We start from the raw sequence: 13,631 nt of genomic DNA, 5'->3' as shown, positions 1-13,631 counted from the left end.
GTGGCTGCCGAGCACTGTCCCATGGAGTGTGCTCATCCCTCAATATCCTCACGGGATTTATTCAGGACCTCCCCCTGGACCAAACTGCAGATGCTCAAGTCCCTTACCTAAAATGATACAGTATTTGCATGTAACCTAAGCAGGTCTTCCTGCACACTCTAATTCAGCTCAACATCACTCATGATACCTTATTAATACAATGTAAATGCTATGCAAATAGTTGTTATACTGTATTGTTTAGGGAATCATGACAAGAAAGAAAAGTTTGTACATATTCAATACAGACACAATTTATCCCCAAATATTTTCAATACATAATTGATTAAATCTATGGACTTGGAACCTGCAGATCCTGTACTACCCATATACCATGATTTAACCAATGAAGGGCATCTGGGCTGTTTCTAGTCTTTGACTATTACATGTAAAACTGCTATAAACGTTTATGTATAAGTCTACATGTGACTATACATTTTTATTTCACTGGGATAGATGCCTAGTAGTACCATTATTGGTTATATGGTAACTATATGTTTACTTTTTAAAGAAAAAATAAAACTCTTTCCCACAGTAGCTGTGCTTTTTTGTATTCCCACCAGCAATGTATGCATGATTGAGTTTCTCCTCATCTTTGCCAGCATTTGGTGTTTTTACTACTTTATATTTTAGCTGTTCTAGTAGGTCTGTAGTGACATCTTAGTGTGATCTTACTTTGTATTTCCCTAAAGCTGTAATGTTGAACATATTTTCACTGATTTTTTTTTTTTTTTTTTTTTTTTTTTTTTTGCCATCTGTATATCCTCTTTGGTAAAAATGTCTTTATGTTATTTGCCCATCTTTTAATTGAATTTTTAATGGAGTGTTTGGTAATTCTTTATATATGTTAGTTATAAATCCTTTGCCAGCTTTGTGGTTTGCACAATTTACTCTTCTAGTCCTCACCTGACCCAGGAAGAGGGAACTAGGATTATCCCAATTTAATAGATAAGGAGGCGGAGACACTGAGAGCCTAGCATTGTGTGGGTACATAGCAGATGTCACAGGGAGTTGAACGCCGACATAGCTCAGATCAAAGTCACCTTAGAATTCAGGGTACCTTGATGGGACTAGTGGAATGCTGGAAATAAACATGGAGTGATGAAAGTCAAGGTCATCAGTGAATAAGAGGGACTTGATCCCAGGTCATCAGCCCATTTAGCAGGCTGAGGAGTTGAGATATGAGCATTATCATAACAGATTTCTGTCTATGTCTAAGTCTCATTAAGCCTACCAAAGTTGTTCCTTCTTTTCACCTGAGTCCTTTCTCCTGTGCCATGAAGGTTTGACGAGCAGTGGTCCTGTTTCTACTGCAGGGTCTTTACTTAAGGGAAGGGATTTCTTCCTTGCTGTCCCTCTCCAGGGTGCTCTGAGGCAGCCTGCTGTTGTGGGAAGGGCAGGGCCAGAAGCCAGAATGCCAGCTGCTGATCGCAGCATAGCAGTGAATAGTTGGGAATCATGTTCCTAGATTTGCCTTCTCCACATCTGTAAAATGGGAGTAACAGTAGTCACTAACTGCATGTGGGGTTTGTGTAGATTAAATGGAGGACTTTGGTAACACACATGGTTCTGGAAGGGAGCTCTTCCCATTCTAACCATATAACCTTGAGCAAAGTGCTTAACCTTTCTAAGCCTCAGCTTCCTTATCTGGGCAATGGTAGCCATTGGTTTCTACTTTTTAGACTTGGAATGAGGATTAAATGAGATGGTGCATCCAGAGCACCTGCAGAGATCCTATCTCCAAGTGAACTTGGTTCCAAACAACCAACATTTGCTGAGCACCTACTTTGTGCCAGAATCTGCTTATCTTCATTAAGTTTATCCAAAATAAGATAGGACTCCAAGACAAGGACTTGGGGGCTAGAAATTTATTTGGGAGGGAGAGTGCAGGAAGTGAGATGGGGAAGAAGTTGCTTCCAGAACCACCAGGGCTCAGTCCCACTGGGTTCCTTCTAAGAGACTTTGAGGAATGTACCGCCTATGCTACACTGGGGGGCAAGGGGCTGCATCATTCAGCCACTGTCTCCCATTCTTCGTAGGCAATGAGCAGCTCATGGGGCATTTGTTTCCCATGCCTTTGGCCTGCCCTCTGCTTCAGCTGACCACGTTTCCATGGCCAGAAAGCATCCTCAGGAGAGAGACTTAGGAAGGTCTTGGCACATACAGGAAAACTGAACCATCTGCAGAGGCCTCTGGGTCAGCTGAGAGGACACCAAACACAGCTTTAAGCACTTCAAAGTATCAACCCATTCATTTTGTGTACCAATGTTATGAAATGGACACTATTATTATCCCCATTTTACAAGTGAGAACACTGAGGTGTGGAGAGGTTTTGCCACTTAACCAAGGTTCCAAAGTCTTCTACTTTTAGAGCCTGTGTTCTTAACCAGCAGCTTTCAGGAATTATGATTATTATTTTACCATCATCCTCAGTAAAAAATACATTTAACATCACATCACACTCTGCTCCCAAACACACATATACATTAAAGAAATCAAACTTCTATAAAACAATACTCCTCTTTACTATGTGCGATGCACTCTGAATTTTTCTTTTTTTGAAATCATGTTATTTTAACAATGTTATTAGTCACCCACTAAACTGTTTTCATAACCCAGAAATGGGCTGCAAGCCACAGATCTGGGAAAGGCAGCACTCCAGGGTTCTACATGAGAGGACAGTGTTGATGGTCACGATTGCCCCGGGGCTGGCATTGGGCTGAGACCTGGCAGGGGCCCACGGAAGCTTGGTCTCCTCACTGGCCCTTCTTGGCAAACCAGAGGTTCTGAGCAACTGCCACCTAGGCTCACACACAGAGGCCTGGGTGGATTCTGTGGTTCCCATTCTGACCCATATTGGTCCCAGTGAGATCTTCCTGACCTTCTCCCTGGGAATGGGCACCATCTTGGGCTGTCTTTCAAGTCACCAGCTCCACAGAAGCTAGTTCCTCCTTGGGAGGTGAGGTTATGCCCTGTCCCCAACATGTTGTCACTTCCTTCCCTGGGTCTCTCTGTGTGAGGATTGTTCCCCTAATCAGGATGGAGACGCAGCTCATTACAAGCTGGTGAGGCAACGGCTCTGTGCTCCAAGCCCGAGACAGGCTGTCTGGGAGCTTGGCCAGCCTCCCACTGCCCCGGACACCAGGGCAGAGCCTCAGAATGGAGCCAGCCTGTTGGGTTTGTTTGCCCCCTTCCCAAGAGATACAGGCAGGCAGACACTGTTTGCTCAGACTTCTGTGGATTTTACTATTGCCAGAATTTAGCCTTGCTCAGAGACTGAGGTTCACCTGACCCTCAGTGCTACTTCTGAGGACATGTGAACAGCATCTAGAACATAGCTGACCTCTACTGACTAATTACCACACACCATGCTGAGTGCTTTGCAAACAGTGTTAGGTGTTCTCGCAGCAACCTACTAGGAAGGTCTGATTCTCCCCACTCTATAGATGCAGAAAACTGAGATACAGAGCATCTGCACAACTTGACATGCTCAGCAGGCAGCTAGAAAGTGGCCACGCCCAGCCTGGTCCACTGAGTCTACCATCTCATTGTGACCTGCAAGAGTGTGACCCAAATCTTCCCTTCCTTCTGAGTTCCATGTCTGCCTTTGCTCTGCTCAGCAGCCAGGGGAGCTGTCAGAGGTGACTACATCTCTTTGAGCCAAGTTTCATCTATAAAATAGCTCCTAATGACCCCCCCTCAAGGGTGTTAGGAAGAATCAGTGAAACAATGTGTATGAAAGCATCTCATGGCCAGGAGCTCCTCACACATAGGAGGTGTGCAATCAATCTATTTATAAAAGAGTCGATTCAGCTCTTTTCCCACTGACTTGACAGTGTCCCACGGCCATTCCGCAAGGCATGATGGGAATGGCACAACCTAGAAACCTCCACACACCCTTCTTCTGCTTGTGCCTCATCTGTCCCCCTGCCCTGGCACTCCAAATCCCCTGGGCAGAAATCTCAAATATGACTAATATCTCTTGGAGGGCCACGAAGAAGCCATTTCTTTTCTCCAGCCACAGTCCCCTCCACCCAGGATGAAGGGAGAAGCCATGTGGTGGCTGCAGAGCCTGGTGCGGAAATCCTTGTTAGCGGCAGTTTAATTACTGCCTGCAGTATAGGTTTTTAATAACAGTAAGTCCCAATTAGTTGCTTGTTACTTCAGAAATAATTACTGATAGTGGCCCTTTGTCTTTGTTTTAATTCCAGCTTCATTCCCAAGCTGCAGAAGTCTCCCCAAGTGGGCATTTTAGCTGAAGGAGTTGGGGGTCTGTGGCGTGTGAGGAATGTTTGCAGAGAACTGTGGGTTTAGCTGGCGCATATGTGTCTGCAGGAGATGAGGGAAGGGCGGCAGTGGCCTTGTTCACCCCTGAGGACAGCTCTCCAGAGAGAAGCCCAGGCTTCATCTTGAGCTGGGGCTGCAAGACAAATAGACAGGTCATGGGGCTGCTGGCCGCCAGTTATGAACCATGTCAGGCTCCAGCCACTGGCCAGGGCAGAGGTCAATGCTGCACCCTCTGACAGCGACAGGCTCAGTCAGACGCAAGAGCTGCTTTGGGAGGCGTGGAGGGGGTGTGCCATTTCCTCTGTCAGGGCAGAGCCCCAGCCCCGGCCTTGCTTCTGATCCAGAGTTCTTCCATGTGGAAGAGAACTTGGGAATACCAGGGGGACCTCAGAGTTCACACTGCACTTGTGAGCTGTCTGTGCTCCGGGGAAGCTGTACGCAGGTAAGGTGTTCATAGCAATGATGGTCTCCTAGCTTCGGGGACCCATTTTTGGCCTGACAGGCTCTCGTGCTGTTTTATCTTTTGAATGTTTATTCTGTCGCACTGATGAGGCTTGGTGTGGGGTGGGTGAGTTGTCTGCTGACGTTGTGCGGTACTTCGAGCTGACATGCATTGGCGGCGACCATCGGACACGCACCCTTCTAGGTGATTTACAGGTATGCATGCAACCCTCTCAGACAACTCTCTAAACCCCAAATTACAGATGAGGAAGCCGAAGCACATAGAAATGTTAAGCGATTTGCCCAAGATCACCATAAATGGCAAACTAGAGGGGATCCCTTCCCGGGCAGTTTGGCTCCATGTTCAAGCACTTAATCACTAGGTTATCCTGCTTCTCATAGGAACAGCTTGATCCTTAGGGAGCAGGATGCCTGACAGTGCAAATTGCCCCCAATGCATCCCTCTTTCTTCTCTCTCTCCCTTCCCTCCTTCCTTCTGTTTATTTATTTATTTATTTTCATGGTACCAGGGTTTGAACCCAGGGCACTCTACCACGGAGCTACATCCCCAGTCCTTTTTTCTTTTAATTTTGATACAGGGTGTCACTAAGTTACTGAGGCTGGCCTCAAACTTGCAATCCTCCTGCCTCAGCCTCCTGAGTAGCTGGGATTAAAAGTTTGTGCCATGGTATCCCCAGCCCTCACCCCCTATTTTTCTTTATTTGGTTCTCAGTTCTTTCATTGCCAGTCTTTGTAGAGATTTTAGAGGTAGGGATAATCCTTTTGTGAGGTTTTGGTTCCAAGTGTATTCTCAGAATGCTTCTCCCCGTTTGGATGCTCTGGGGTGACTCCAGCCAGATGTCCCTGTTTTTAGGGTTTCTGCAGTGCCTGCGTTGAATGGAATGGCAGGAAAACTTTGAGCCTGGTCCAGGGGCTGTGACTTGGGCCACTCTTGTTGGGAGGTGACAAAGCCCTCTTTGCCACCATGCTGACCAGCTCTCAGTCCTTTTCTCTCTGTCCTGTCTCTCTTCCCTCATGACCAACTTGTCAAGGGAGGAAGCCGTGCTGATGAGCCAGCAATTTGCTTTTTTTCCACCATGTTCTTTGTCTTCTTTCCTCCTGAGAATCCTTTCCAATGAAATTGCAACCACTTGGCTGGAGGAACCTACTGAAAATTCATCGGTTCTCATGTTCTGCTTCTTACCTCCTGTTCATTTCATCCAGCGGGCCAAACCACGATGCTGTCTTATTGTTCATTATCTGGGCTCTTCTGTGTTTGCAAGTTCATTTGGAAAATTGTGTCCACAAGGCAGAAATGCTCCACTTCATCCCAGACACAAAGGGGTCCTTTGAAGGTGCAAAGGGTTTGGGATTAAGTAAGCAAACAAGCCTGGCCTTTGAGGAGTGTGGGAGGGACAGGGAGAGAAAACTACCTCGTAAAGCTGTGTCTGGGTTTGTTTAGACAAGGGGAGCTTATTTGTGTTTATTCTACGCTCATGTCCACGAGTTGTGAGGAATGCTCTTGTAATCTACTCCAGAGGCATCGGGCTCCTGCCAGAATCCCGTGCTGGCCAATCTGTTTGAAGTGTCAGGTGAAATATGGGCTAAGGGGCTGTGCTGTTTGAGAAGCAGCATCTGGGAGACCTGAGCTTGATAAATGCCCGGCCTCTCTCCAGCTCTTCCCCTAGCAGACTCTGTCCAGAAAACTCCCAAGCCTCAGTGGGTCTCTCCCTTCCTTTCTTCTCTCTCCAAACCGAACTGCATCCCTATTTTCATTTGGATCCTGCAACTGAGACTGAGGTAGGGACGTTGATAAAAGTCAGTTACTCAGGAAGCAACCCCAGGAAGCACCACGAGGGACAAGGAAGGGACACAGAGCAAGGAAGCGTCAATGACCAGTACGTCAGGGGTACTGTTGTGGCCAGTTGGGTCTCATTCCTGTAAGGGACCCTCTGAGTGATTGTGTGGGACACATCTCAGAATCATCCCACTGGGGGTCAAGGAAGCTGGGTGTTTATCCATGACTCAGATGCTTTGTTGGTTGAGGTCTGCTCCTGGGGTGTGGACCCCCTAGCACTTCTGACCTGCCCTGTTGAATGCCAAGAATTCTCTTTGAGAGGATGTCAGTGACAGTGAAGAGCACCATCACCATCTGTGTGTGACCTCCAGACAAGGTCAAGGGGAGACACCAAGGTGCCAATATCATCTATTAGAGCAGTTGGCTGCTCTAATACCGTAAGCTTCAGACAAATAATCATTGTCATAATTACTTAGAACTCGAACCCATCACATGTTAATCTCACTGATCCCCCAAACCTTTGGGGTAGGACTGCCATTGTCATCTAAAGTGTAGCATTGTGGCTAAGATCGTGGCCACTGGAGCCAGCATCACTGAGTTCTCCCAAGTTGCCGTGTGACTTGGCCAAGAGTCTCAGCACCTTTAAGCTTCAATTTCCACACCTGCCAAATGGGTCCCCATAACACCTAGTTTATAGGGGTGTTTTGGAAGGTCCAACAAGTTAACACACACACAAGCACTCATAACAGCAGATTTGTGTTCAGTAATCGGTGAACACTAGCTACCACTGTTCCACAGATGAAGAAACAGAAGCTCAAGGTGGTCCCCACATGCTTAAGGACGTGCAGCCACACTTGGTGGAGCAGGACCGCAGCTCTGGTTTCCTGCGGCAGCCATCCCCAGCTTCCTGCTACACCACGGGACTTCGAAATCGTTCGAATGGAGAAAGCACTTTCTAAAATGTAAAGTGCTCCACAAAGCCTTCAGTTCTGTGCTGCCCATTTCCTGGTCCTTGTAACAACAAATACTGTCTTGTTCTCTCAAGGGCTTCAGTCTGATCTTTGAGTTCTGCTCTCTGTCGTCTCCGCATAGCTGGCTCTGGGCACAGTGCCTGGTGGATCATCAGCTAAGTGGCTGAGTTACCAAAGGCCCCTGGACTGGCCCACCGACACCTTCCTTTAGAGCAGCTTCCTTGGAATCTGTGCTCCCGTATCTATGACAAGCCCCAGGTACTGCCTCTCCCCCTTCCAGACCACCCATGCATCCCCCGCAGAGGTCCACCCTGTTCCACCCACCACTCTCACCCTTCCCTTCCTGCCCAGCAGCCCTGCTGAGGTCTGAACTGCCCTCATCCTGCCCCGAGGCCTGTCGCCCTTGTGGCGTGAGTGAGCCTGAGCTCCCTACCCTGATGGAAGGTCTGGTGGGCAGAGCTGACAAGGGTTCATTCCTTCACTCGCTTATTTCCCACTGGTAAATACAGGCGCCATCTCCGAGCGTGTGGCTGGCGAGAGTGAGCCCGGGGAAGGGAAGTGGAGGAGAACACAGAGAGATAGCGCTGGGGGCGCGGGTCTTACAGAACTTTATACACCCGCCTGCTAAAACTTTGGCTTTGACTGAGATGGGGCGGGGTTGGGGGAGCCTTTGTAGGGTTTTAAGCAGAGGAAATATATAAGCTGATGTAAAGGTTTTTAAAAGGATTACCCGAGAGGCTGTGTGCAGAAGGGTTTGGGCACCTAGAAGGGAAAAAAGCAAGAGGCTACTGCTGGAGTCGGAAGGAAAGATGGCTGTAGATTGGGCTGCGGGTGGTTAGGTGGGGCCAGGTTCTGATTTATTTTAAAAGTAGGGTTGATAGGATTTGCTAAGAGATTGCCTGTGGAGTGTGAGCAAGAGGTGTCAAAAATGACTCTTAGGTTTGAGGCCTAAGCAACTGGAGGGTGGAACTATCATTTAGAGATGAAGGTGGGGCACACTGGATGGAGAGTGTGGGAACATGTGAGATACGGGTGTTTGGATGTTTGGAACGTATTGAGCTTTTGAACCTGACTGTGAAGCAGGAAATGCTCCAAATGCCTCACAGGTGTTAACTCCTCTGACACTCACAGCAGCTTCTTGAGATGGTGTTTGTGTTCCCCTCCCTTACAGGTGAGAAGCAAGGTCCTGAAAAGCTAGTTAACTTCCCTGAGGCCCCTAGTTAGTGGGTCACAGAGTTGGGACTGACCTTACGCAGCCTGTGTCCAGGTTCATGTCCCTAACCACTGTGCAGAACAGCCACTTGCTTCTGGAGAGGCCCAAGAAGTGAGCAAGACAAGTGATATTAAAGGGAGGGGAAAAAAAACCCTGAAATCTTGCTGCTCTGCCTTCCCCAGCTTTTCCCCAGCTGCCCAACCCACCAAGCTCTTTGGCCTGGGGGAAGGGGCGCTCATCCCCTGGAGCTGCAGTCAGGCCCGTCTATCACTCTCCCTGGGAAGACTCCTCTACACTGACCGGAAGTGATTTTGCCACAGCCTCTGGGAAGGGCCAACTTTTTTTCTAACTGCTTAAAAATGTACATACTGCAGGAAAAAGTGACTCAGTAGACATGTTTAAGGGTCTGTGCCCCAAACCATTTCTAAATGTTATTTTAAAATTTAAAAAGTCCACTAGCAGCAGCCTGGCCTGTGCCTCCCTGAGAAGGCCGGTGTGAGGATGGGTGAGGAGGGCAGCCCCAGGGCCTTCCCCGCCCGGGCGGAGGCCCTGCCTCCTGAACTGCTTCAGTCCTTCACCTAGCAAGGCTCAGCCTGTAGGCTGCCCTTTTCTAGCAAGGACCCTGGGAAAAGGGTCATTTCTGTAGCTCCTAGCTGCATTGGATTTTAGATTTGGAAGGTCTGCGGGATTCAAGGCCAGGGCAGGGTTACAGGTTCTGTGGTTTCCCCGGCGTCCTGAATGCTCATCTTGTGTGCAGTCCAGCATGACCTGCTCTTCATCTTGGAGTCTAGCAGGAGACGGAGCTGGCAGATGATTCCAGGAAATCCAGGGGCCTGTAGAATCAGACCGATTCAGACCAAGGCAAAAGCTTAATGGGAATTAGCAAGAGGTCCGCGTTCAGGACTGGTTTTGAATGCTATAATTGTATCTGTTTGAGTTCCATTTAAGAACTCAGAATTACTCAGAGGCAGCTAAGCAGAGGTCCCTGGGGGGCTGGCTTTATTGCCGAGTTAGGAATCATTTGTAACTGGCTCCCTGGTAGCACAGCCAAACTCCTTTGTTTGGCTGTCAAGATCCTGTGCAGACTGAGCCTGCTTTTTTTTTTTTTTTAATTTCAAAATGTACCGGACGTTGCCCGTTATTATGTGCCAGGTAATTTACTGGATGTTTCACATTCATTGCTTTATATAACTCTCACCCTAGGCTTGAGTGTTACACAGGTTGTGCATCCCTCATCCGAAATACTTGGGACTGGAGGAGTTTCAGAGTTGGGAATTTTTTGAATTTTGGAATATTTGTATGGACTTTAATGACTAGACATCCCTAATACACAAATTAAAAAAAATCAAGAGTGGCTCCAAAATCCAAATCTTTGAGTGTCAGTGCTTAAAAAGTTTCAGATTTTGGAGGTTTTCAGATATCAGACTTTCAGATTAGGGATGCCCAACTCTTACTTCAGGGAGAGATAAAGAAACAGGTTGGAGGTCTGCTTGCCTCAGGGGTTGGAGCTGATGAGGGTGGAAAAGGGGACACAGGTGGGGCCCAGTACTCCTGACCCCGCCATGGCTCTATCCCTTTCCTACCCTTCTGCCCATCACCTGCCACTCCAGAGGTACACACGGAGGGGAGCCCCAAAGTCCAGAAGGAAGTGAAAGAACTCTGTATTACCTCTGCTAAGAGATGGCACCCAGAACATCATGGAAGTTGAGAGAGAATTCTCCTGCAAGACCCTCCTCTTGTTTCTGCCTTACCATTTATATTAATGTCTTCTCAGGCTCATCCCAGAGGCAGGGCAGCCGTTGGCTTTGCCTGAGATCCCAATAGACATGCAGAACCGCAAGCCCCACTCCAGGCCCGTGGACTCAGTGCACATTTTCACGAGACCTCCAAGTGGCTCCCAGCACACGTTGAAGTTTGAGACGCACTGCTCTAGCTGGCACGCGCCGCGTACGCGGAACCACACAGGAGGCTGCCAGGGAAGAGGGGCGGGCCCATCCCGTGCCCCTCTCGCCTCCTCTCCAACTAGACCACCTCCAGGTCCTCTCCGTGGACACTGTGGAAATGACTCCCACCACTCCCCTCAGCTCCTGCTTAGAGAAGTCCCTGGGGGATGACCGTGTCCCCCCAATCCTGTCTTCTTTCCTAGATACCGCCCCAGGTCTGCCCTGGGATCTTAGCCCAGAAGAAAGACAGGATGACTTGTGCCCAGCTGCCCTGTTCCCGCTCAGCCAGGCTTGGGGCCAGCTCTGTCCTCCATCCTGAATTTCAGGGAAGGCAGTTCCACCTGGCAGCAGAAGAGTCACTGCCTTTCTTACTTTTCTTTTTTTTTTTTTTTTTTTTTTTTTTTGCGGTGCTGGGGATCGAACCCAGGGCCCTTGTGCTTGTAATGCAAGCACTCTACCAACTGAGCTATCTCCTCAGCCCCAGTCACTGCCTTTCTAAGTGATGCCAGGGCAGCTGTCATCTGAGGTCGCAACTGGGGAATGGCCACTTAGCCCAGCCCCACAGGTGTCCTGCCCATCAGCTGACTGCACTCCTTGCCCCAAAGGAAGGAGCAAACAGGTACCTGTAGCACGTTGGTCTCTGCACTCCCAGATCGGCGCTTTTCCTCACCAGCCTTGGAGCCTCTAATGAGTGGGTATGTCTGGGCTGAGAACACAGTTGAGGGAGAAGGAAAACAGGCCCACCAAGCCGAATTCAAGACAGGAACTCAGATAACAGGCTTCTAATTTGGAAGAGAAGCTGCGTGGGTAAAGGGAACCAAAAAGAAAAATATTTTATGTCTTTGGAAACCTTCCAGTGGAGATTCTTCAAACAAGATAACTGCCCACAGAATCCTAGTCTCACTTCCTTATTTTTCTCCATGTTTACGCAAGACCAAGAAAATAAAGGCAATCCCAAGAGCTGCCATCTTGATGACTTATTTTGATCCAGGGACTGTGCTGTACACATAAATGTATTATTTGGGATACCCCGAACTTCCCTATGCTTCCATTTTACAGATGAGGAGAAAAACAACAAACAACCCAGTCATTCAGCCAGAAGGAGGCAGTTTTCAAATTCATCTTTGATCTCAAAACCCTCTGGGTACCACCACATTCTACTGCATCCCAGCAGAGCCATTGGGCTGTTGGGGACTTTCCAGAGTTTGATTTATCAAATAAAAATATATGGGATCCTTTTATCAGAATTCTGTTTAACTATGAAACCTATGTGCATTTAGGAAGTAAGATGCAGTTAGGACTGCTGCCTCTTCCCCTGGGTCTGGTCCTCTATCTCATTCACCATCATGTTCTCCTGCACAGGGTCCAGGATGCCAGCAGAAGCCCAGCAGATGTCACTGTGAAAAGAAAAGCCCAAGAAAAGCAGAGCCAACTTCCTCAGCCTGCTTATTAGTGCATGAACACAATGGTGCCCTTGAAGTTTCTCAGAGGAAGGGCCACTTTGGCATGTGAACTTACCTCCACACAGAGGCTCCATTGAGATGAGAGCATCTGATTAGTTTGAGGAAACTTGTCCTGTGTCAACTGTGGCCTGGGAGACAAAAGACATCCATGTGCCACATGGACAAGTCACCTCTCAGCTACACACACACACACACACACACACGTACACACACTCACTCTCATTCACTCTCAAGAAACCCAGATGTACCTAGGAAATGTGCACTCCTCTCTAAGAAACAAGGTTTCCTTCCCTTTCTTCCCAAGCTGGCTGTGTCTGTTTACTGTTGCTATGGTAACAGATTACCACCAACTCTGGGGCTTAACAGTGCAACTGTATTCTGCGCTGGAGGTCAAAGTCAAGGTCAAGGTGTCAGCAGGCTGAATTCTCCACCAGTTCCAGGGGAGAATCTCTTTCCTTGTCTTCTGGATGTCTTGAAGGGACTAATCCCCAACTTATCACCGTGGCCTCTGTCTCTATTTTCACATTTCCTTCTCTCACTTTTTTGCCTCCCTCTTCCACCTTGAAGAGCCCTGTGAGTACTGTGGGCCCACCTGAAAAAGCCAGCACAATCTCCCTATCTCAAGAATCTTAATTTTATCTGCAAAATTAACCTTTGTCACGCAAAGTAAACTTTGCCCTTCGCAGGTTCAGGGCATGAGGTCCAGACCCCTTGCGGAGTGGGAATTACACACACCAGTCTAGGCCTTTTACAAAGCCCATAACACCATGAGATTTATTAAGTGAAAATAGGACAGGTGTCTTCTAGTGACTTACTGTTTAAAGGACATCACTGATGTCAAATATCAACATTGAAATCAAGGTAGAAGTTGAAAGTTGAAAACTGAGAAAAACTGAGAGGAGGGAGAAAAAGAGGATGCAAATATCTCAAGGACAAGTCTACAGACAGGAAGCCAAGAAGCAGCTTCTGCAGAGGGAGGCGGGCCGGGCAGAGGGCAGGAGGAAGGGCGTGATGCGGAGAGGGCCGGGCAAGGGCCACAGAGCGTCACTCATCCTGCTGCAGCGGGCGGTGGGCAGGTGGCCGGCACCACGCTGTGCTCCCTGAGGACGTCTCCACCTCCAGCACCCCTGAGTGCTTCACAGAGTCTGGGCACTGTAAGCCTCACCCAGCTCCACCAGGTGGTTGCCACCTTTCAGTATCTCGGAACCACTGAACCATCAGTCCTCGGTGGGGGGAGCCTCTGTGTTCACAAAGATTCTACTCCCACCTGCCCTCAAAGCCTGCGAGGAAGGAGAAGGTGTGGCCTGCTCTGTCCAGCACAGAGATGGACGTCATGAGTGACAAATCCACAGTGTCGCCAGCTGTCACTCCCTGAGATCTCTCTCCTGCAGAGCAGCCACCTCTTTCTCCCCACAGTGGCATAACCCCTCCTGGACAGCGGGGACACGGAGCTGCCATTCCCCAACAGGTGCCCCCAGC

At 48.6% G+C, this 13,631-nt stretch overlaps 1 protein-coding gene across 1 annotated transcript in view; it reads left to right on the top strand.

Annotated features, from left to right (window-relative positions):
- The window catches only part of NAV2 (neuron navigator 2), a 693,848-nt gene that overhangs the window by 223,097 nt on the left and 457,120 nt on the right, over positions 1–13,631 (top strand). The gene's annotated exons all lie outside the window — the stretch shown is intronic.

The sequence above is a fragment of the Sciurus vulgaris genome (genome assembly GCF_902686455.1).
Source record: "Sciurus vulgaris genome assembly, chromosome: 11".
Taxonomy (NCBI): Eukaryota; Metazoa; Chordata; class Mammalia; order Rodentia; family Sciuridae; genus Sciurus; species Sciurus vulgaris.
The sequence above is the reverse complement of the archived record's forward strand: the minus strand, read 5'-3'. Positions and strand labels throughout refer to the sequence as shown.